Consider the following 26,077-nt stretch of genomic DNA (forward strand, 5'->3'; position numbering starts at 1 on the left):
AGTGGGCCATTATTCCACTTCCCCTTTTAATTTGATCTGATAAAACACTGTCAATTTCACTATAATGTTAGTGAACAGCAGTAGATGAGGTCACTATGCCAGGTAGTAGGCTAACATGATTACAATCCACCTGTGACGTTAACAAAATGCAATGCGAAGTATTGATGGTCTTGATGGCTGACTTCCTTACACATTAGTTCTTTACTCGTCATCACATTAACTTCTTCAATCTAGGTGTGCCATCATGAAAGGTGGGTTTTGGTTGGTAAAATAAATAAATAAAAGAAACTGGTGTTTTGTTAGAAACAGTGTTCCACGAATTCTCTCACAGATTGTCAGTCATCAATCTAATCAAGTGTTTGTGCTTCTTGGAAGATGTTAATGGTTTCTTTGGTTCTGAAAGAGGGCCTACTCCACTGACAACCTCTCCTTGCTGCCATATATAGGACAGCGTTGTTGTGTTTTTTTTCCTAGTGTTGCTTGGTTTAGAGTGTGTTTCATTGACATGGAGAAAGTGCACCAGGGATGTCAGCCTAATGGTTTCTGACAGCCTGCTCCTCAGGTGTAGAGCCTAGCTAGATAAATAAACACGGTGAAGGTCCTCTCACGGCTGAATTAGCAAAGTTAAGAGGGGCCCCTCTTGCAGAACATCAGTAGTCTGCTGAGGTTTAAAATATTTAAGAGGCTCAGTGGAAGATTTCGAGAAGGGCGCCCACCAATTACATCCACTTCAACAGAGCATCAGGCCTGAGTCGATTTACTTTTGTTTGCCTCGAGCCAAGAATATTACAGAGGTCTAATCCTAACCCAAAAATGTACATTAATGAATCTCATTTAGTTCTGCTGAGTCTATCAAAATAAGCCAGAGGTTAATATAGGTCAAATGTGCAAAGACTGAACATGTAATAGCCTCATGTTTTAATAATGCATTGTTTGCTGCCGTTGGTTTAAGCATACTTGCCTGTGTAAACAGACCTTTGTATTAAATAGATACTAGGGTGCATTTTAGAAAGTCTTTGGCCTGATTTAAATTATACATTAAGAAAATGTTACTGGGACAACACACAAATTGGAAAATTAGCAACTTTCTGAAGATGCACCTGACACCAAAGTATTTTAGCCCCACAGTGACTCCACAATGTCATTTCATCTACTTCAGAAAACCATACATTCTGCCGTTTGTGGATTGTCTCGGCCAAAGAAAAGCCGAGAATAAACCCAGCCGGTGGGAGATCATCAGCAAATTCGTGCAGGTCGTCACCCCTCTGCTTCTACCTCACTGGCCTAAGATGCCATTAAAGATGAGCTTTTGTAGGGCAGCTCACCTTGAGCATTTTCACTGGCCTGCCTCAATCGGATTTGCTGTCTCCCTCATCCCACCCCACCCTCCAGCAGGGCTGTGGTGCTGAAGGCCAGTATGAAAGCAAGTGGACATCTCCTCTGTGCCAATATGGCTTCCCTCTTGGGGGTCCACATGAAGAAGTAAAAAGAAAGGAGAGAGAGAAAAGAAAAAGCCCAGCTTTGTAACCCAAGAGGATCGGCCATTCTAATCCCACGGTTTATCCATCAAAAGGCCGCTTCTCTCCTCGAAGAGCTTTGAGGTTTCTTTTACAAAACCCTCAGCTCATCATGCTCCTTTTCGACAGTGCTCTGTGTGGAGGTGGGAAGGGGCAGAGGTAGGCGGCCAGCAGATTGTGAAGCATTCTATCTCTCTGAAAGGACCGAGAGAGAGAGAGAGAGAGAAAGATTGAGAGAGTGTGTGCCGGCATGTGGGGAGGTCAGGACGCTCCTTCATGAACACAGACCCTCACATGGCGGCCACAGTCACGGCTCCCCCCGGGCAGTGGAAGTGCTCTCGGAGCGGCCGCCTGGCGGCTGTCCAACCCCGGTCCATAGAGAAGCGGGTCTGACCTGAGCTGAGCTCGGGTTGTCCCGAGAGCCTCGCGCTGCATCCCCGTGCCGCGCTCCTCTGCGAGAGCAGGGTTATAAATAACTGAACGATAAGCATTTCTACCTCATCATACACACATACTAACAGGGGACTTCATCAGTGGCGGCCGCGTCACATGATAGATGTGTGTGTTGATCGTAAATCAGCGTATGTCACCCCCACCACCACCACCCTTCCCCAGCACTTTACATGCAATTGCACACTTCCCCCTGCAGTCTAATGGCACTGACGATCTGATGACGATGATGTAATGCCTTTGAAATACTTTGGTACTGCATCCTGCCATGAGGGCTCAGACTCCTGGAATGGAGCGGGTGGAGGGGCGTGGGGGGTGATGGTGGGGAGACCTTCAAACGAACGCGCTCGCCTTTCTAGGCCGGTCATTTGCATTCTGGGGCTCTTCGCTGTCAGGTTTGTGTTTGGAAAAATGAAACCCATTAATCTCCTTGTTCTCTGTCTTTGCCTTCCTCTCCATGGTGAGATAGGAGAACACATATCCCCACTGCGCTCTGTTTGTGTACATATTGGTGTAGCATTAGATCCCCCCATCCCCCTCTCTGGGAAATAATAGACAGCAGCTCACATGCGGTGTTTACCCACCAAATGACCAGAGAGAGCCCAATGGTGAAGGTTCTTTATATGGGTCATTGCCCATCTTTTGTAACCATACCTATTACACTGAATGAAATGGGCTATTTTGATTCCCTCTTTCTCCTTTTCTATCTCTCTATATCTGCCTCGCACAGTTTTATGTTTTTTTCTCAGTTTCTTTTTGGGAGATCCCCTGGAGAGAGTGTCTGTCTGAGGCAGCAGCGATAAAAACCCATCACAAGATGAAATACATATTTTCAAAACTGAGCTTAGAGGCGTGAAGGGAAAGGAAGGAGCACTGGAATTAATGTGGGTGTTCGGAGGTTTGGGACAAAGTTCTGAACCATAGGCTTAATTGAGTCGCTGACCTACGGTGACTTTCACTCGTGACTTTCAGTAGTGGACATAATTTACTGGGCTCTCTGCTCCCAAGGCAGATTATTGCACGGAGAACAATCTCATAACCTGATTGAGCCTCTGAGAAGTATGACCGTTACTCATACAGTTAATTCGGCTGCAGCTCGACATCATTTCCTCTCAGACGCTTATCAGGGCCATGAGTCGCATATCACTGAAGTCCATTTTTTTTATTTAAGTAACTGCTACCTCAATTATTTAGATTAAAAGCCTATATTTTCAGAGAGGCTGGATAACTGTCTGCGGCAAACATAAGCAAAGCAGAGCGTTTCTGCTGCATTCTAATAGGGCTGTCAGTGCTGAGGCATTAGGGGCCAAGCTTAAACCTCAGTAGTTGTCCTTGAATAACAATAACAGTAGTGTTAGTATTAAACAATTCCATTGGTCTTTCAAAGGGCAAGTTGTTTACAGGTAACTTGTGTGTCCTACGGTGAAGCTCTCTGACAAGCATAGGTATGTAGATTTGAACCCATCATGCTTACTTCTATCATGCTTTATTTCAGTCAGAAGTAAACATTTTCCTTTGGTTGTGTCGCTGGGCTGGTCTTCCTCCAGCTTGTGCCTTGCAGGAACAGCAGTTCCCTTCAGAATTGTATTTATTTATTTATGTATTTTTCAGCTGTCAGTAGTATCAGAGAGTCGTGTGGGCAGTGTCGGCTACATTTGATCCTGGCCTCCGATAAGACAGCCTGCACCACAGGTATATGGAGCATCTCCTGGGGCCCATGCATCTCTCACCATCGATGAAAAATGATCAAGATGAATGGGTAGTTGAGACCAGGCTTTGGGCTCGGTTCATAGCAGGGCACCTCGCCTGTTAACACCCTCCTGTATACAGCGCTTAGTCTAGTCTGGAGAAAAATACCATCCAGAGAACAGCAGACAAGCAAAAGGCTGTGAGGAAGCCCAGGCAATGAAAGCCATGTGAGAAGTGAGAGGTGATTTGCAGGATGGCGTTCATGCAGAACGGCATGCATTTCGAGGCAGGCATTTCGATCTTTTAAAGCTGTGTGCATAGACCTCTTTTGACTGCGGGCTACAACCGCTTTGAACACTGAACACTCCAGCAGCATGACCAGCGCCACCCCACACACACACACACACACACACAACCCACATGCCATCCCAACCCCCCAAGACATCGTCCATCAGCCTTCAGTCGGCTGCTGTGAAGTCCCATTTCTGTGGCCTGGAGCCCGGACGATATTCCCCATTTCATGAGGGGCTCTTGGGGGGGGACGAGGGGGAGGCAGGAGGCAGGCCTCACATCAGCCTGCTCTCACATCAGCCTGCTCTCGCCACTGTTTGCACGCTCCTTACTGCGGCGCCTGGAGTGGCCCTTAATTAAGAGTGTTGTCACAGAATAAAACTTCAACAGATTGGATATTGATTTGGCCTCCTTTGTCGGCAACAGGCGGCAACTCCCACACGTCTTTTTTTCTCCCTTTTTTTATTTTTGCCAGAGGCTGTTATTACCAAGCAGCCGATAACCATGGAGGTGCATCCTTCATCATCACTGAAGAAATTGCTTATTTATGTTATTGATACATTTAAAGTTGCTGCAATAACTAAACAGGCCACCTTTGACGCCAGTTAAATGTTTGTTTTGACTGCTGAATAAATTGTCTCTTTAAGAAGTAAATCCAAAAAGACAAGGAAGCCTGTTTAGTCACCTCGGGTGTTTATATCCAGAACCAAGCTTAATCCTCCCTCTAAGGGCGATCCCTTATTTGATCTTCAGGACGGCTGGACGCTGTGATATTGGATATGAGTGCAGAAATTCTCATTTGAAACCAGAATGGACCATGAACGGCAGAAATTATGTGGGATTTGAAACACATTTGCTCAGAGGGAGCGAGAGCCTAACAGCCATGAGGCAAGGCTGAAGAATGTTCTCCCCGTGTTACTATACCCCTTCTAGGTAAATTAAGGTGCAGATCCCCAAAAACCCAACTGAATTTGATTTTTTTTTTTAATGAAATTGTTCTGAGGGACCCAACAGTGGCGGCCTATTTTGCCTTTGAAGCCTCGGGAAGGTTCTAGATTACTCCATCTCACCCACCGAGACATGTCGCTTGTCTGTCCATTGTAGGTACTGAGTCGTTGCAGGCAAACATGATTTTCAGCCCAACATTAGCAAGCTGCTCTTACCTTTTTACCTTTCCGTCTAAAAAAGGGCCCATTTGAATCGCTCTGGGGCTTAAAGGCTGGTGTGCATAGAAGAAGCCTGAAGCCCTTGAAGGTTTTATGTAGAAGCCTTTAATGAATGGGTGCTTTGACTTTGTAGCAATATTTTTTCAGAAATTCTCTGCTCAGTGGGACTGACTTTGCTAACCAAGCTATTTAAGAAGACAAGGCTTAGTGTAGCAACAATGACACTTTCAATGTCCCATCACAAAAAAAAACCCGACAAGACAAGAGTGCAGATAGAATCATTGCTGTTTTTTCTTTGGCCACCACAATCAATATCTGTCTAAGTTGTCTGGATATGTTAAGGCTGACACAGTTTTTTAACAAAAAAAGGCTGTTAACTTCTGTGAAAACAGTCCTGCAAAGTTTCCCCAACAGCCACTATCTCAGTGGACATGAGAGGCCGCAGATTTCCTGCGGAGGAGCAGATCTTTAGAAGGGAGCGTCTTCCTCGTCCTCTTGGCATCCCTCTGCCTCGCCATGTTCCTGTTTTTAGATTAATGCCAAACTCTCTGAGAAGAATGTCAATGAAGGGAAAAGCCGCATAGAGAAGCAGGACACTGCTGATCTGAGAGGCACAGAGGAATACTGTATGCGCCACTTAAAGAGTGGGGCGGCCTTGTCTTTGTTTGATCAGTCACACTTCAAACAAGCGTCGCTGGCATCGTGGAAATATCCACCAAAGAACCCACTCCTTTCCCTGAAGCGTAGGAATGTGGAAACTGTTGAAATATATGGAGCGAGAAGTGGAGAGAGGGAGAGGGCTGTTAAAGAGAGACTGTTTATGATGAAAAGTGCAAGAGAAGCAGAAAACTGGGCTTGTGCGCCGGTGCTAAAATTGCTCCGTTTTTATTATGCCTGATGCGCTGGTCTGCTGGGAAGAGGCTATGATTTGTTAATGGACACCACAGAGAGGGAAACAAACTCTCCAGCCAGGTGATTTACTGCATCCACAGCATCCTAACCTGTGTGTGTGTGTGTGCACATCTCTGTGTGTGTGCATCTGTGTGTGTGTGAGCGTTCACGTGCTGGGTCACAGGACACCGATAATGCAGTCACCCCTGAGACAGGTCTTCCCAGTTAAATAGATTAATCAGTGCGAGTGTGTAATGGCCATTAGAGAGTTGCACTCTGGCTGGTTCTCTCGGACCTAGCAGTAATTACTGTAACAGCCAGGCCAGCACACACCTCCCTCACCTCACCTTACCTCACCTGCTTTACACCCTCTCTCTGCACACTCTCCTCTGCTCGTGGATTTGGAGGGGTGTTGGGTTTTGGGAGGGTTTCTTTCGCCTCTTCCCCTCCCTGTGCCACAGAGGAAGAGCCCCCAGAGAGCTAATTAATTTGAGATTTGACTCCATTTTGTTGCCTCTCCACAGATAGCTGACCCAATGCTGATGGTTTCAGGCTGAAACTGTCAGAAATACTGTTTGAGTGACGGAACAATGACGGCACAGATGGAAATAACTTCATGAACATTCCTATATTCGTTTCTAGCTTATATAAGTTTTCCTTTTTTTGAATGTTGCTCCTTGCAAACCGAATATTTGAATATTCTGCTCTTGCAAAATGTGAAAATGATGCCGCTGTGGATTTAAAATGCATGTTTTAACGTTACGTATCTGGTGAATTTTTAAATTGAGGTTTGAGTAGGCAGAGCATTCTTAAGTGAAATCTGCCTGCACTGCCTCTCTCTCTGCCTCTCTGAGGAGTCTTGTATAACACCTTCATAAGATCTTCATGACAAGAAGCACACAGGCTTGACAAAATGCAAAGATCATCAACCTCTCTGTGTGTACCCTGACTCTGTATGGAGGTGTTCATCTCCACAGTGGAACTGGCTCACTGGCTCTCCCTGTAGTGAGCTGTCCAGATGTGTCTTCTCCAGGATACAATGATGGATGGGCAAGCACAGGAGGAGATATTGGGAAATGGGATATTGAAGGAAATGCTGTACTAAGGTTATCATTAGCACATTATGAAACGCTCTTTGCTGCAGCCAGGGCATGATGAGGCTGGATGATCAATTCAATATTGCAAATGTTGATGACTGGACACTTTTTGTCCTCCCCTGATGCCTGGACGTGCGGCCAGTCAGAGCAGGTGCTGTTTGCATTATGAGGCTGCGGTACCTGCAGGGCTCACACAAACACCACTGATGTTGGTGTGCCATGCATGCAGACTGTAGCCGCTAAACCGCTAAACCAAACAGTCTGGAAATGTAATAATTTTGATGGGCCTGTTGAAGATAGTTGTCTGGCAGTGCAGAGATTAGGCTATTTTCTGTAGCCACGCTGGCTGGATTGTGTGCCATAGGCTTTGCGAAGGCGTGTGCTTGTGTTTGTTATTTGTTTTGTGTTTACCTTTGTTGCTGTACTGCGCTTTGAGCGGAACTCGGAATAGTGGCGTAAATGGCAGAAAATCTTTGTCAGCAGTAGATTTTTTTTGTTCTTGTTTCTTTAATTTACTTGTCAAAAATACTTTCACTCGTCAACCCCTACCTCTGCTTACTGCACCACCTCCTACCCTCTCTGTTTCTTTGTTTTTCCTCTACCTTTCTTTCTCTTTCTCCCCCCCCCTCTCTCTCTCTCTATCTCTTTCTCCCTTTGCCTCGCTCTCGCTCGCTGCAGTTCTGAGCTGCCATGTCCCTCCCTGCTCACGTTGTGAGACTCTCACAGAGCTTTGTGTAATTCTGAAAGACAGGCCTGTATAAATAATTCATTGGCCCGCGCTCGCCTTATTTCTGCATGTGGTACAAGTGTTCGCACCAGACTGCAGGGGAGGGTATTGGGGAAATCGCAAGGAGGCTACAAAGCAAAGCAGGAACAGGCTCAGCAGATATATGTGTAGTGTAGTTGTGCATGTGTGTGTGTGTCTACTGTGTGTACTGTGTGTGTGTGTGTGTGTGCCCGCCAATGTGTGTATGTTTGTGACTGCCAGGGTTCCTGTTTTAATGAACCTTCACTGCTGCATAACTTTATTCCCACTAATTCGGAATGCATATTATTCAAGCCTGAAAGACTATCACCCAACTGTTACTGAAGAAGTGACTACACACTTTGATTTCTGTCAGTCACGGGCTTGCTGCCTCAAGCACATGATAGGAGCTATGTGAATGGATAAAATAAAGCGTTTCTACAGAACCCCCATGCCATCAAATACATTATTATCAACAGATGTTTACAGCTGCTCTGTCATTCTGTTTGGGTTGTGGAGGAAGACGGCTGGCTCCCTCAGGGCCCAGTAATGCCATCATAGATCATGTGCGCGCTCGCTGCTGGATGTGCTAAATATTTTCCCTTCTTCCTCCTCCTCTACCACCCCACCCCCCACGCACCACTCAAAGAAAACCAGAGAAAAGTTTCTGCTTTTGGCCATAAAAAGTTAACACACATATTGTGAATCTTTGTCTTTAAGAGCAGAGGCTCTCTCTCAGTCTCTCTCTCTCTCTCTCTCTCTCTCTCTCCCAGCCTCTCACTCACTCGCTCAGATGTCGACTGAAATGGCCTCCACCTTTGCGGCGCGCTCAACCAGAAGCGGCTGGTCCCCAGTGGCCGCATGGCAGGAGGCAGAAGAGGAGAGGGTCCAATCTCTCTCTCTCTCTCTCTCTCTCTTTCTTTCTTTCTTCCTTCCTCTCCCTCTCTCTTTCTCTCTTCCTCTCTCTCTCTTTCTTCCTCTCTCTCTCTAATGGACTGGGTGGTCACACGTAGCGCTCAGAGCTCCTGTCGAGGCCTGGCCCGTGTGCAAATGGGAAGGAAAGGATTTTACACAGCAAGTTTGTTGTCTGCGAGTTTGATATCTAGTTTATTTTTAATGTGGATCTTGTTTCTGGTGAACAGGCAGAAACGTCAGATTTTTTTATTTTTTTAAAGGTTGTTTGTGCTCCCACCTCTCTTGCCCGTGCCGATCCTGCAGCGGCATCAGTAGTGGTGTCGTTTTTTGCCATCCATCCGATTCGGTAGTTCTGCTAATGTGTGGGGTTTTAGATTGCAATGGACATTCCTCTCCGAGGGCATTATCTGCCATCTGCACGTGCTAGCCCCATGCATTGCTCCCCTCGCAGTGGCAGAGTGGCGGTGTAATATAATCCTGCTGATACAATAGGGCTCGTCATGTCTGACTGTGTTCCGTTACAAAGGAACATTGTATACTTTGTATGTGGTTAAAGCTTGGAAATTGTATCAGTATAGCAGCAAAGCTCACTGGCCTATATAGAGTTTATCTTTTGAGTATAAAAATGGAACTCTGACATTTTGAAATGAAATGTACCAGTGAATGTTGCTTGGTTACTGTGTCTGCCTACTGCTGCACTGGAAACATAGTGTCTGAGCACTGTAGAGCACAGTGGAGGTCCACAGCAATGTAGCGTTAAGGTTGAAGGATTAGCTGTGATTAGCTCCTACGAAAAGGTTGATTGTTGAGGTCAACTTGCTGAAGGATGGGCAGGAATTGCACATCCTTAGATCACCATTCTCAACACGTTTTTTTTCCCCCCTCCAGTTAAAGCTTTGGTCAGAAATGTAGGCAGTTGCCGGTGTGGATACAGAGAAATCCGACTAATCCTGTAACAGTATGCAACACTCGAGAGTGGCATTTTTTGTATGGACAACTGAGTGATCAGGTAAACCACAGGAGTTTATTACCCACTAGATTTTAGAACTACCTGCCCTCCCTGACCTTACACATTGAGATTTCTTGTGTTGTCATTAGACTCTTACTGCTTCAGTAGAGTTTTATGTGTAATCTAAAGAGTCAGGCTTCCCTGAGGGCCTCACTATGGTTCTGGTAGTGTGTAGCAGCAGGAGCCTGCTCAGTCCTCAGGACTAACAATTCATTATTAAGTCTCCGGTATCATACATATTTTAACATCAAGAACATTAATACCAAAGTGATCAACACCCAGCAATGAAGCTCCTTCCCATCCTAGTGATATTTTGCAGAGGCGTTCACGGAGCACAAGCCCATTTCCATTCAACAGAAGCATTTGTGCTTTGATAAGGAGCAGAGAGAGCGAGACATGGGTTAGTGCGTGGGCCTGGAGGTGACGGGCTGTGATGTGTTGCTGGAGATTTCACATCCTCTGTGGACTCTTGCAGTGAGCGCTCAGCCCGTTTGTCTCATTTCCTTTTCATTACCATGCCAGTCCACGGCAAAACCCCTGGATACCCGTCGGTTAGTGTGTGTGGGTTAGAGTGTGTGTGTGCGTGCGTGCGGGGGTTAGAGTGTGTGTGGGTTAGAGTGTGTGGGTCAGAGTGTGTGGGTTAGAGTGAGTGTGTGTGTGTGTGTGTGTGTGTACTGAAGTGTGTTTGGATCCTAGGCCATAGCTGCAGAATGTATCATTTATCCACAGCCTGCATGTCTGCGTAAGAATGTTGAGGCTATTAAATGGTGTGCGGTTCTATTTGTATTGTATGTTTCCACTGTACCCATGGCTTCGTGGAGGCATGTTCACTCTGTGTCGTCTCCCTTGCCTGCTTCTCAATGCAACTTTAATATTAAAAACGAGTGTTTAGGCCTGGCTGCCAACAGGGTGTGTTGTCATGACATCCTCTCCACAGGCGACTGGTTAGAACTCAGTGCAAGCCGGCGAGATTCACAAGACACTGTCATTAGAACACAGCCCACTTGTCATTTATTTTTTCTTAGCCCCTCATTACATTTTTTTTTCTTCTCTAGGTCCTCATATTTATGCATATTACACCGGTAATGCGGACGCTGTTGATTCATTTGCAGTTCATTTCTATTTGGTTTTAGTTTTTTTCCTTTCTTTGTTTACTTTCTTATCTTTCTTAACAAGCCCAGTCTGTTCTCTGGAAGTTACAAAGTAAGAAAATAAAGCCCTACTCTTTCGCTCGGAGAAAAAGAAAGTTTGAAACTTGAGCGTGTGCAGCGGGCGATGTCCAGCAGCGCGTGCCGGCCTCCCTCCCCAGCGGAGGAGAGATCCTTCCAGGGTGAAGGATCATGATTGATGAGCCTCTAGGGTGCTCTCACGAACAAGGTGTGAGAGGGCTAACCGTTGAGAGCCCTATGTCGTAGTGAAGTGTGTGAAGACTTTGTGTGTGTGTGGAGTAGGAGTGTGTTTGGGGTAGCTCCCTCTGAGCAAAATCAATCCATCGCCATTCCTCAGGCGAAATAAGTATCGACTGTGAAGAATTAAGTGAAAGCGCTCAAGTCAGCAAATTACAGCAATCAGGAATGGTCAAGTGGAATGGGAGCAGTCGTGGGCCTCCACTGATGTGCCTGGGCAGGAAATCCCTCCACCCTGGTAGCTCACTGGACACCGCTTAATCCATTTTTGTAATAACAAGCTTGTCCCATTTAGTTTTGTTACACATCTTCCTATCATCACAAATTAAGGATGATGGCATAGCCAATGTTAGCATTTCCAATCTTCTATCAGCATTTATCCTTAGCGTCTATCAAAACATGCAGCACATTTTGGAGATTAGCAGCAGCATCAGACTTATTTGGCTTTCTTATCTTTTCATAAACTAATAATCTGGCATCTGCAGGAGAAGAGAGAGACTGCACTGACAGCAGAGGTGGATTTCATGCTTCTGAAATGTGTTGCATTTGTCCGACTGAAAGTTGTAATGAGGTTTTTCAATCAATATCAATGAAGCCGGGGGTGGAAGTGGAATGAGGATGGACAGGGCAGATCTACCCTCATTCTTCTACCCTCTTAGGCTCATTCAGTGCTGCAATCATCTTGGCAGGGGGAGAATCATCTTTCTGTCACTTCCCATCAAATCCCTGGCAGACCAGACTGCAGGCCAGACCAACGTCTAGAGTCTTGCAGGGAACATCACACAATGTTCTTTTTTTTGCTTAATTGATTCTGTTTGAGGTGTTACGCCTATCAGTCAGAGGTGTATTTGACTAAAACATGTCGACACTTAAATGGATATTTTTTAAAAGAGATGAAATTATGATTATCAAAAGCAGCTGTGGTCCAAGAAGAGGAAAAGAAAGGAAGGTCGAGAAAGCCAGCCACTTCTTTCTCACTGCAAACTCTCCAGCTAAAGTGCTGACCAAGTGTTACAATACTACTAAGCTACTTTTTTCATTCTCAATGAAAACAGAAACTCTGATCGATTACTGAAACACCCGTGAATTATTGACCAAAAAAAATCCATCATGCATTCTCTTGACCCAGATGGTAAGGAGAGGTCTGATAAGTTGTTTTGACTTGTTTTTAAAAGATACACAGGGATCCTTGGAGAACAAAGGCCTGTATGATGAACACACACACACACACACACACACACACACACACACACACACACACCCTTAGTGAGAAAAAGGGAGAGAGGGGGCTGCAGCAGGCGCGTGGAGGGGTTCAGAGAGCATGGGGAGATTGCCTGGCCCTGCATTGTCTGAGAGGTATATTCATGGCTGCTTAGAGGGGGGAGGGGGGGAGGAGGATTTGGGGGTAGAGGAGGCTCGCTGCTGTGCCAAATGGAGGGTCATGGCTCTGACAGGGATAGCTTCCCCTCTCTGGGTCGACCCCCATTTCCCTTGGCAGCGTCTCCAGGCTCAGGGTCGGGGGGTGGGGACAGGCAGCCTGAGCTGAGGGGCACAGTCCTCCACGGTGGGTTAAGGCCTAGCAACACAAGAGAGGAGGAAATGGGATGGGTGTCTGGAATCTGTCGGACATCTGCTCATATGCTATAGTAACATTTTCTGCCCTCATAATTTTTGCTTGATCATCTTAGAGGGACTTTGATGGATGAGAGGGGAGCTGAAGTCTTTTTTTCTACTGAGGAAGAGAGTAGTGTGTGTGTGGTGTTTTTTTTCCATGTTTTTGTCTACCCTCATTGACTCCCTGCTGTGCGTGGACTTCCACCAAATCGCCGAGTCTTTCATGGAGGAGAGTGGAGTGGGCCAGAGAGAAGTGTTTCTCTCTCGCATGCCTTTCAGTCCGCTTAATTGGGAGAGACAGACGGAGCAGGAGCACTTTGGATCGAGGACGTTCCCTGGTTCTTAAGGTCTCAGATAATGTGGAGGAACAGAAGTGGGTTTTTTTTTTTTTTTTTTTTTTTTTTTTTTTTTTTTTTTGCAGCAGCAGCAGCAGCAGGCTCCTTAGATGCCCTTGGTAGTGATTAAACCTCCAAGATTTTCTGCTTTTCTAGGAGTCCTCACATTTATAAGAATCAGTAGAAAAGAGAGTCCTCTTATGTTGAATTCATGGACAATATTTGGAGTCACGTTTGTTTTTTTTATGCCACTCGCTGAGCCGTACTTCTCAATTGTGTGTAGAGCTAGGTAGTCACATGAGTATGGATATGGAGAATTGCTCAGGACCATCATTGTCACTGGAAATGGGATTTTTGCAAAGCAGTAGCAAAAAAATCTTAATTACACATGATGATGATCAATTATTTATTTTTCTCCGTAGGATATGTGTAGGCATGGTTGTTTGGAGAGGCTCATGTTTGTATTCTGAGAGCTGAAGCACTATTTTCAAATCATGGTGGCCATTAGTATTTGAATATATTATCCAAGTGCACCTGTTAGCAAATACCTGCCTTAAAAGTGATCTGAACACAAACCTCATAGAGGGATTAAGCTAATTATGCTTTATTCAGGAGAGCCCTATTGAGAACCGAGTGGTGACTGTGCACTGCATTTAGATTCAGGGAATATAGCCTATCCATCTAGTTAACTGATTATAAAAAGCAGATACAAAATGTCCCTTTAATAATTAATGTTACCTCAATGTGTCCAGAGTGAAAATTGTTTTGTAAATACTACATGGGTCACATAAATATAGATACAAAAGGCACCAGTGAGCCACCGCTTAGTGGAAGTCACATCTATAAAACATGGGATACATTTAAAATCCATTACAAATTCATTCTGTTATTGGACTGTGGCAGGATCATATCTGAAATATTTAAGACATGATTAGGCATTTCTGCCATAACCCTTCATTGTTCCTGATGTTACTTTTACAATAGAGTGTTGCCTGTCAGGCAAAAATGAAATCAACGGTTTGATAATTCCTGTGTTTCTGTCATTGAAATGCGGAATTGTACAGAGATGAAAGCATGCCGAGCTCTGTTGTTGGCCACCACAATACTGCAGGTGTTCCCATCGCTGGCCCAGTTTCTGTATTGGTGCAGCATATTGAGCTCAGGTTAATGTCCTATTGGCTAATTTCCTAAAGAGGAATAAAGCCCTTACCTGGAGAAGGCCTAAATCATCCTAGTTCAGTTCAGTTTAGTGCCATGTCTGTAAATCTGGCGGTCTTAGCTGTGTGTTATTTCTATTTCTGAGCCAAAGACTGACTTAACCTCTTGTGTTCCTCTGCATGTGTGCCATTTTCCCTAGCATAAAGGCAAAGGGTTAGAGCAGTGTTACTCATTGCGCGGCTCGCGAGCCACATGCGGCTCGTCAAGCTATAATTGGTGGCTCGCATGCAGCTTTGGCGAGATTTCGCCAAATTTGGTTTTACTCATTTTGAGTAGGCCTAAACTGTTCGCCAAAGGCAATCATCTCTGGCCCCAGCTTGATAAAAACAAAAGTAGGCTCTGATTTAGCCTAGTCTACTGTATGACTTCAACGAGGTGATCTTTAATGTCGTTCTGCTTACAGTATCTCACTGCCACTTGCAACGCTTTTGAATGCAATCCGCTGCCCTGTTTACCGGCAATGCTACAGCGGACTTAAACTGCCACCTTGTGGCGATAAGTTGTAATACATTTCATGCAGCTGCGTGTATCACGGAAAGCGTGAATGTGCTATGTGGCCATTTCTAAATGGGACCCACTGTAGGCTATGTGGTAACACAAGCCAATATATTTTTTTCAAATGTGCTTCATAAACATACAATAATGCACTACAAAAACGCCAACATCTGAATTATACTTCTTCCTTCACCCAAATAATGGAGGTGAAAGGAAGTTATTAAAGGAATTATCCGGAGTAAAATGCACTTTAGATCGATTTACGGATGATTGGGAGTACATACGTTGAGTTGACATCCAAATCATGTCATTCGGATGTGTTTTGAGAAAGTTCGATGTTACCGTTTTTAGTCAAAGCTCGTTAGCGTGGAAGTGAGAAGGGCATATTATTTCGCCGCTACAAAACGCTATCAGAATGAATTTCATCAAGCCAGTACCTTTCCGGAAATGTTGCCATCTTTGCTGCTGTAGGAGTCGATTGCCAAGTGTGCTCTGGAAATTCACGATTTCGTCGCCGTTTAAAAAAAAAAAAAAAAGAACATAGTCCAGTCCATACAACTTCATTTCAATTTCAAAAGAAATACTGGACTATGTTTTTTTTTTTTTTTTTTTAAACGGCGACGAAATTGTGAATTTCCACAGCACACTTGGCAATCGATTAATCAATTCATTCTGGACTCTCTATCCGACCACATAAAGACCTCGGGATACTTCGGTTTGGCTTTAGGGACCCTCTACTCACTACCACGTAAGTGCAGTGTTGTTTGGAACTGTAGAAGAGGTATAAAAATAGCGTTTTGTAGCGGCGAAATAATATGCCCTTCTCACTTCCACGCTAACGAGCTTTGACTAAAAATGGTAACATCGAACTTTCTCAAAACACATCCGAATGACATGATTTGGATGTCAACTCAACGTATGTACTCCCAATCATCTGTAAATCGATCTAAAGTGCATTTTACTCCGGATAATTCCTTATATTTAGCTGTATTGTATATATTTAGCTGTATTGGCTGTGTTATTTCTTTTTTTGTGGGATATTTATATGTAGAAATGCACATTTGCAAAGGTGAGTTAGTATGTTGTCGTAAAAGTGGCTCTCTTTTTGATTTTGCACTGCCAATGTGGCTCTTGTGAAAAAAATAGTGAGGATCACTGGGTTAGAGGCTGTTTGCTGTCTAATTACAGGATGTGTCCTGTTTTTAGTTGCCTGTGATCGATCTTCTCAATCCTTTCCCAACTTGCTGTTTAACTCTCATCTTGATTCACATCAAATTAGGCTCAGTGAAATAAATCAGGCAAAGACAGCTCTGTTTGTTGCACTCAAGTTTTTTTTGTTTTAATGATATTTGATGTTCGAAGTTTGAAATATTAGTGACACAAATTTGGCAGCGCTTGCTTATATTCTGGTAGCGACACAATGATGAAAATGGTAATGACAAAATGAGAAGTCAGAAATGTGGCCAGGTGCCAGAAATCAGCCTTTTTGAACAGCATTGCAGCACTTTTGGTGTGGTATCTCAATCGCATTCTCCTTCGAGTGCCTTGAATCAGTCATCGTGCACCCCTGACAGATCTGAAGCATGTTCGTATTTCCAGTCAGAGTTAATAACCGCTTGTTTGATTAATGCTCCCTGAATCCCCCCTGACTCTTAAATCCCTCAGAACGGAGCGATGGGCCATTGCCGGTGTCAGCCCTGTCACTCAGCGAGATGCTGCTTTGCATCAGGAAGCAGCTTTGGACAGAATACTGAGCACCCCCACTTGAGTTATTATGTTTCCCCCATCGATAATATCTTGGCACCACACTTCAAGTCCCTTTGTTGCGAAAGGTTAGGGAGCTGGCAGTGCCCTCTTGTAAGACCACGGGGGGGGGCGCAAACAGAAAGCTCTTCCAGATATCCGTCAGGAGAAAGAAAGGACAAAATGCATGCAGCTTTTCAGCCCAGTCACAAGCTGCTAGTCACCTTTTGAGATATTTGCTCAAGAGCTACAGTTAATGTTTTTTTGTTCATGTTCAAAATCAAAGCACTCTTTGAGGTTGCGATAATTTTCTCAAAGGCATTGAACTACAGAGAATTGAAAACACTTGGATGTAGAACCTACAAACAGTTGCTTGGTAACAATTAACTCACTTTTTGGCATACCTTGTGACTTTGGTAGTAAACTAAGAGTTGGTCCATCTTCAATTAGCCTATGAGCTGCAGCACTGTACCACCTGTGTGGCGCCGTTCATTGTGTGGCCGTCACCCCTCACTCCCCCGAACCAATCTCCCGAATCACAGCTGCTCTGAGTTTATGGCTCACTGGATGATTAATGATCAACCATACAACCGGCGGTCCCAAGAACTCCTTGGGACCCCTCTCAGACCCCTTCAGAAGACACCTTGTAAATCATAGACATCTCGTCGCACCAATTTCGACAGCGCCCTAGTCTAAATGCACATAGTAAACGTATGTGATTTATTGAAGTGGATAAAGGGACTCAGAGCTTTACAAAAAGGATTCCAGCAGAGGGGTTTGGATGCATCATGCCATGCCAAGTGTATTTTGTTGGGTTTTTGTGTGTAAAATTGCTCCAATCCACCTACACAAGGGGATACAGTGAGCTTTGTGAGTAATTGTATTGATGAGAAACTCAAAGTGGGCGTCTCAGGGATGCCAGGAGGGCGAAGAGCTTCATCCCATCGCATCTCTACGAGACCCACAGCAGAATATTAAACATGCCAAATCCACCCCCATTCCCAGAATTACTACGGCAAGAGGAGAGGAGGCTGGCGGAATTAGTGCAATTACTAACTTCTAGTGTGGCCATATGGCTTCAGTGATCCATGAAAGATATCTCTCTATCATACAGAGCCAAGCAAATGTAACAAACCCAAAACCCAAAGCCGGCGGCCTTAAATCATGCTGGAGCGTCATTCACTGTATGAATGTCAAAGAACAGACGCAGACGGAGCTGCGAGTGCATCAATCAATGTCACCCGAGATTTGATATTGTATTCAAGACAACACCAGCCTCAGTTATTGTTTGCAGTGTGAAATGGGTCAACTTGTTTTTTTCCTCCTTCAATAGTTGCGTACATGTACATATACAGCTCTTCCCTTAAGATCGGGTGCTCTCCCGTCTTCTCGTTCCATCTCCCCTTATGTGAGATGTGTATGCATGTCCTCTGGCCATATTTGAATGTGACTTTCACCAGCTCACCACCATCAGTCTATGTCATAGGGGACTGTAATTAGAGCAAGCAACACGTTGGAACAACTAGAATTTCCTGGTAAAGGTGTTATGTTGTATCACACTGAAAGGGCAACATGTCGCGCATGAATGGTTTCATGTCTTTTAAGTTCCAGGGAGGGAAACAAGAAGTATAAAAGTGCTGTTTGCATTCCCTTTGTCTTTCTAATACATACACAGTACACAGCGCGTTTGAATGTGTAGAGATGCCTACATGCTCAAGGGCGTATTACCTATGCATTCATATATTTTAATGTATTTCATCAGGGGAGAGGAGCTCTACACCAGAGCGTTTTTATATTCATGCATTCTGGGGTGGTGTGCGGATTGATTTGATTTAGATTATTTATTTCCCGACTGCCCACAGGAGCCGCTGCCCCAAGGACTAATTACAGCCACGTTCACATTAAAGTTACACTGTGGGCTTTTGTTTTTCAAAACAATCGGCAGTGAAGAGAATGGGTGTGTTGTGGTAGAGGTGGTGGGGGTGGGCTTCGTGTTTAAGGGTATTGACATTTCTCACGAGTGTAAACATCCTTGGGGAATCATCTCACATTTCCCATCGAGGTATAGCTGGTGACAGTCTGACACATCTTGAGCCTTGAACAGTCATGAGGCATCCGCATCGCCGATGACAAGACGTCTCATGTCTCCCGAGCATCCATCTTGTCAGTCCTACCGATCACATTTCCACGCTCTCGAAGTAAGAAGCGGTCCAGGGGCGTGACACTGGGGACGAGTTCCTGTCGGTAAAAAGAGAGGTGCATTGTTTGTGCGACAAGCGGGAGGCGGACGGACTGCTGGCAACTGTTGCGGTTGTGTTGCGTTGTGTGACGCCGCGTCCCCGGTGTTGTTGACTCGCCGGGCGGAGACAGGGGTGCAGGGGAGCGTGGGGACGGCACAGGTAGAAGGTGTCGCTTCTAATTGGCCCCTAGTGACCAAAGACGTCAGCTCCACACTCCGCAGAGAACCGGCGCAGCAGCGTGGGAGCGGAGGAGGAGGCCTGAGCGTCCCTGATCAGAGATGATGAGAGAGCAAGCAAGCAAGGGGTGAGAGAGAGAGAGAAAGAGAGGCATATTGATCTTTGCTAATACATTCATTGCGTCACGTCCCATAACGATTTGCTGCCTGACTTTGATACAGCTTCAGTGGTGTAGGGGACAGTGTAGTCGGCTTGAAGGCCACCCACTGCGTCCCAAAAACTGTGGCCCATCCAAGCCTTTGTGTCACTGTCCCCACAAATAAAAGCTGACCAGGTCTGATTGTTTTCAAGGGGAGATAGCCATTGCACAATTGGTTTCTTCTGATGCCTCAATGGAACACTTGTTTGCAGTCTTCAAAATCTGTATTACCATAGTTGATAACATGGGAGGGTGATGGTAATTAGTCCACTTTGATTGTAGTCGTTATTCTGCTTTGATTATGGAGTTGTGTGATTAATGTCTGTGTTGGGCAGTAATTCCTTAAATCATGCAAATCCATGATGAGCAATGTCCCAGTGGTGGATAAACATCATTTGAATACACACGCAAATTGTACATTATTAGCAATCTGTCTTTGCATAACCAGAAATAGGATGGGAGTGAAAGGACCTGTTTCCTTCACTCAGGCACAGCCAGCAGCGTAGGACATTTTATTTAATGCAATGTGAAACCCAGGATTCAACTATAACCTCTAAGGGGAAATGATAAAAGTAGAAGTTCGAGAAACTTCCTCAAGGTTGACAAAGATCGAGTGAAGAGTTGTCACCAGGGAAATCAAATCAAAAGCTGGTTCAACATCAACTTCAATCAGATAGCACACAGTGTGGGGAAAAGGGAAAATGAAAACAAAGCATAGTGTCTGTCTGGCTTATTTTTATATATATTTATATATAAATGTAGGTTAGGCTAACCTTTCTGTCTCTTTTTTTATCTGCAAGTTTAACCTACACAACAATTAACATGCCACTCTGCTTATGATGACTAGCATCTCTGGGTGCTTTGATGTGCAAATGAGCAACCCCCCCCCCCTTCTCGCGCGGAGAGAGAGCAGAACGTGTTTACATAACACAGAGTGCTGGGACCGAGCGCGAGGCAGCGAGCCAGCACTGCCAAGAGAGACCCGATAGATCTCACCGTCTGATCTCCGCTTAGCCATGGGCACGGAGAGGCGGTGGGAGAGCCCAGGAATACATTATCCACTCAGGGAATTTTAAAGAGGAAAGCAGGGGGAGAGGAAATGGGAGATGGAGAAGAGAAGCAGGAGATGGAGAAGGAGAGGAGGCACGATTCCCACTGACTAGTTCAGCTCCATATGTGTCTTACTCCTTGAGACTGTCAGTGATGTTCACAGTGACTTGTGTCCACTGGCATGCAGTAATCCCTCTTTTAGACACACATATACATACACAGAGACAGACACACACTGTGTGTGTGTGTGTGTGTGTGTGTGTGTCTATCTCTCACACACAGACACACATTGTATATGTGTGTGTATTTGTTTTTGTGTTTCTCTGTGTGTTTGTAAGAGAGTCTATATATGTCCTCAATCTCATGAGGATATACTGGAGTCCACTCAAGGTCAAACTCTGCAAGTTGCTGGGTCTCCATTATAAATGGCCAGTAAATATCGTCTCTGTTTCTACTGCCTGACAGGAATGCAAAATTGTTGGCTGTGATTAATAGCATCACCAATATACTTACGTTGTGGTTTAGACCAGCTGTCTCCACCTTGGCTTTCTGCCACTACTAACCAAACAAACTATAAGAAACTGTATAAATTTATGAGCAAAAAATCTTTATACCTCTTGAGAATGAAAGTCAGTTTAAAAAAATGCATAACCAAACTCCACTCAAACCAATCTAGCCACAAGCACACGTTCACTCCGTATCCACGTCACAGTTACAGTCATATGATTAGTCCCAGCTTCTATAAATAAAATACATATGAGAGTCCAGCAGTGCTACAGCGAGAATTTCTGCTGCCGGCGATTTATGACAAGGAAGACATTCGCTTTCATCTGTTGCCTTTCCCATGAAAGCGAAAGATAAGTATGAAATAAGGAATCGGAAAACATTAAGGATATCAGTATCGGGTCCAGACTATGAATAGCAAGTGCCCCTGCTGGGATGACTGTATGGGTGGTTATAAGAGCCATGTGAAAACTCCACACCCTCAATCAGCCACTGGACCCCGACCTGTCCCGCTGGTGCCAGCCCAGCGTCTCTCTGAGCAAAGAGTCAATCGATGTGACAAACGGCACGCCATCTGCTAAAGCAGTGCTCTCCCGCGCTCTCACAGAGCCTACCAAGAGGGCATTGATCCGTGCTAATTCTCGGAGAAGATATCGCAAGCCGAGAGAGAGGGAGAGTGAGTGTGCGGGAGAGTGCCAGGGTCCTGTCCAAAAGCAATTCTGCTTGAGCCCCGTGACTTAGTGCTTACCAGAGCGGAGCGCTTCTTGTGACTGGATACTGGATGCATCAGCACCCTTTGCAGTCGGGTTTAAGGCACTCCTGGCATGCGGCTGTGGTATTTGTTTGAGAATTCATTCCTTTTGTCGGAAGTACTTCTCTTCCACTTCATTTAGTTACACTTCCTGTGCACTTCAAGAGTGTGTGACTGTGTGTGTGTCAGAGAGAGAGAATGTGTGCTGATAATCAAATGAAGGCAGATCTCCTGAGGCTTTATCGTACACGGTGATTAATTTAGCGACATTTAACACAAATTCATTACCACACAGATGCCTCTCTCAGGCCCAATCTCATTATTTCTAACACATAAAAACACCTATCGGAAATCTACGGTGGCATACATAAATGCGCGCACACACAGTACACCATTGCACTTAGTGAAGTAAAGTAGGCCCACACCTACAACCTCACCTAATGCAGCATGTTCAGGGGTACAAGGACAAAGCTCTGTTTAAACGTGGGCCTGACTATCATGCTGAGAGGCATTCAACATGACAGTGCAGGCTTTTACCTGCGGTATTTATAGCATTCAGTCCCCTCTTCATTGACATTGCCCGTTCATTATAGGCCAACGACAGGGCCCAAGCATATAATGTCCATTTTGCAGTTAAGTGAAAAAGGATGTTGGTGTCTTAACTGACATGCGAGTCACCTGACCCCTCTTTCCTTCTCTCCATTGTGATCATGCTCTGTGTCATGCCAGCTTGCCACCAGTTCTCTTTGGATGAAGCGTGACAGATAAGGAACTGTCAGTCAACCCTCGGACTCTGAGGATTTTAATTGATTTAAGTCAGGCGACACATTGCAGCTGAAGTGATTGAATGGCTAATAGCACTTGGGGATATAATCATTTACGCCGCATTCATATTAGCCTCTGCAGATTGACATGAAAGTCATTAGCCTCTTGGTCACCGTGACGGTGTTCACCAAACTGTCACTGGCATTGAGTCAACCAATTTATCACAAAAAAAATAGAAATGGTGTCTTAAAATGTGTCTGAGTCTATCTTTTCCACTGCTATTCAGTCCTTGAAGAGCACCCCTTGTCTCCGTCTTGCTGTTGCTGGTATTTCAGATTTTGATTTTAGCCGCAAGATGTCTTGTGTCTCTGTCGTCTTGCCAAACACACCATTTGTACACACCCACACAGACACAGACGCTCATTTCTCTCACTGTACTCTCCCTGTGGCAAGATGGCTGTCATTATGGAGGGGCAAGGCTCCCCTCCCTCCTCACAACAGCCGTGTTAGCGTTGCTAACCCTGAAGAGCGGGATCAGCAGCCCCTCTTTTATTCTAATTAGCCAGTGCCATCTAACATGGGACGGGGGGTTAAAGGAAGGAAAATGGAATGTGAAAACAGCAGCGCTAGCAAAACTAATTAATGAGCTTCAAAAGGAAATATTAAATATGAATAAAGCCAGAAGCAACAGTTTGGATAAATTGAATTATTTAGGTGGAGTCCTTAGCCTGCTGAGAAAGATTGTCCTTAAAAAAATCTCTTAATTTGTGTATGCCCTCTTTTACACAATAAATTAGCCTTTGTGTTTCTGCTGTTTTGCCTATATGTTATCTTTTGCCTATATGTTATCTATGTGATGTGTTTTTGGAATTGTTTCTTTTTGAAATGGCATCCTTTACAATAAAGATATTAAGTATTAACTGCAATTCAAATAGCTGTGGATTTTAACTAGATGCAATTCCTATACAGGCCATCTGTGACCGAATTTTGGAAATGTCTTTGAAGTGTTGTTTTGGTGCCAGTCAACAAGGTTACATGTGCATTTTTGTATTCATAAATAAAATGTGCAGCTGTTGTCACTCCAATTTCAGCCAGTTAATTTCCCAAACTCCCTGTGGCAAAAGCTTATGTTGTGATGACAGAGAAAAAAAAAATGCAATGATATTTAGGCTACATAAATGGCTGTGTAATTTTTTAGATTTGAGAAGTCCAGTCCACCAGCAGAACTAGTTTCAGCCATTAAGGCTGACAAGGAGAGGATTATGATTATGTGAAGTGCACTCACACCTCCATTCATTTAACCGAAATGTTTCTCAATAAGTATGGTACCACTGATAGCTCCTTGTGTGTGTCTACTCTGAGAGGGTGAGTGTAGTGTCTTTAGTCTTGTTTTTGAATAATGCATCTTGGAGCAGGTCATGCAGAGATGCACAATTGAGGGACGGTAAAAGGGTTCAGATGGAAACTCACTTGGACTGATTGAGACTTTTGTTATATTCTATTCTCATTTTCTAAACAGATGGCATCAAACATGGTCATATTGAAGGAATTGTTAGGATGTGCGCGTTCAAATGTGGTTTTATTGATGTACTGAGGTATCTCAGGATTTTATCAAAAGCATGATTCACATCATTTTCTTGAGTAGGCAGCAGTGTTCTGGTTCCATGGACATTTGTTGCTCAGCAGTGGAAAATAAAATAAATGGATTTTTGTGCCTGTGTGATGAGACCAAAAGATTTTATTGTGGCGCAGCCAGTCTCCACATGCTTTGTTTCTCAGCAACATAGAGGACATTGTTATCGTTCTGTTAGTAAGACCTGGCCCCCGACTGCTTAAGACGGAGACATTTTCCAGGGTGCTGTCTCCCTGCCGGTGTGAGCTGATTTCATGTGACACACAACTGACGAGTGAAAAGGAAAGAGACACATCTGGACGTGGGGTCTGGAGGCAATGATTTGTTCATTTGCTATAGAATTAGGGCTGTGGGTTTTTTTTTTTTGGACTCAAGCTATTCCCTTGAGCAGATACCTATTTCCAGAGCTATCCAGAGGGGGTCAAGGTTTGGTCAGTGAAGGAGAAAAATAGAGTCCTGGTTTTTGAACAAGACTTTAAAAACCACTTTGGATCACTACAGCTCTCCCCAACCACTGCTTCTAAAGTGGAAAGTCCCACAGCCTGAGCTGAACTCTTTAACTGGCAGAAGGGAGAGGGCTATTGTTTTGGTTGGGACCCTTAACAGCGTCTACTCTGCACATGTATCATTTTAACATTGTGTTTGCATCAACCCATATCATTACTGCCAGGTTTCATTGCCAAGTGTGTGGCCTTGCGGTTGTGCGATGAAATGTTGTGTCTGCATCATGGCTGTCAGGTTCCTCAGTGGTGCGGAGAGGCGTGCGGCAGGACATGTCGTCCCGGCGTTTCCGACATGAGACATGAAATCCAATCTGTCCTCCAGTGAGAGTTAAAACACACAAATGCGCACACACAGGAGCATCTTTTTATAGGATCTCATGTCACATACTGAGGTGAGCTGGCCTACATAGTGAACACGCCTGGCATTCTGCAGCTTTGCCATGTTTAGAACAAGCAAATTTGAGGCAGAGAGGCTTGTCATTGTAGCAGCCGCATACTGAAATTATCAGGGTCCACTGTGAGCATTGGAAATAATTTTTCACTTATTTTTTGGAAGCGCAAATGGGGACATCAGTGGCACATTCGACACCCAGGAATGCTGAACACATGCCACGCCGCCTGATTAATTCCTCGAAAAAGTCAACAGATGGTAGTGCTCGGGAACTGTTGCAGCAATTAGAGTGTCAATCAACGTTACTTCGACCTTGCTGTCAACTCGTCACTGTGCATTTGTATCCAGAGGCTTGTGTGCAGTCACTGCAACCACAGTGCCTGCTCACTCACCTGATAATGGTGTCATATGATCCCAGTTGTGTTACTGCAGAGCAGAGATGGCACAAGGAGAAGTGTGTGTGTGTGTGTCTGTGTCTGTGTGTGTGTGTAGACAGCTCAGTTGTTCCCATTACCGGGTTCTTATTATTCAAGGGGAGGGAAAAGTTTGAAATTTTAATCTCTTTTGATTGAAATTCTGCACCGTTGTCTGTCGTTTCAGGTGCCAAACAATTAGTCTCTCTCATTTACCAAATATCTCGCGTCCAATTGATGGGACCCAGTTTCCACCAAAGTTTTTGCCTCTCAATTGGGTAACTTCACACTTTATGCAGCGAGTCTCTGCTTTCTTTTCCTCAGTCGGAAGCACCTGAGCTGGCTGCCTCTGCTTCCATGCTCACCCCATCATCCTCCCTGTGTTGCTATGCTGCAGAGTGCTCGGGTCAGACTTGAGTTCCTTGTTATTTCTCTGGTGACATTCACCTTAAACTAATTCCATTGAGGACTTCTTTTCAATTCACTCCACACAGTATGCGGCTGGTGATACAAGCTCTGCGGGCGTTTGGCATTTGCCTTCTGCAAAGATCTCGATTTATACAGGCTTTGTTAGCTGATACTTTTGCATTGACAGTGACGAAGGTTCGAGCTACTTTGTGACCTTCACACAGAGTTCCTCGCACTGTTTTAGAGAAAGGCATGTCCTCGCTGTAATCCAAAATGTCCACGGAATGCCAATCCTGAGATCTGAGCAATTTCAAGTCACAAGTGTTAATTAAACTACCCCCCCCCCCCAAAAAAAAACAACTGTGGCATAATGATCAAACAAGCATTTGAAGAGCGTATAAAAATGCAGAGCTCATTGTTAATGGGTCAATTATTATTTTGACAAGGTTTTTTGTGGTGTTC

At 44.7% G+C, this 26,077-nt stretch overlaps 1 protein-coding gene across 2 annotated transcripts in view; it reads left to right on the plus strand.

The window, feature by feature from the left end:
- Positions 1 to 26,077, plus strand: part of efna2a (ephrin-A2a) — a 37,860-nt gene that overhangs the window by 1,050 nt on the left and 10,733 nt on the right. The gene's annotated exons all lie outside the window — the stretch shown is intronic.

The sequence above is a fragment of the Alosa alosa genome, chromosome 1 (genome assembly GCF_017589495.1).
Source record: "Alosa alosa isolate M-15738 ecotype Scorff River chromosome 1, AALO_Geno_1.1, whole genome shotgun sequence".
Taxonomy (NCBI): domain Eukaryota; kingdom Metazoa; phylum Chordata; class Actinopteri; order Clupeiformes; family Clupeidae; genus Alosa; species Alosa alosa.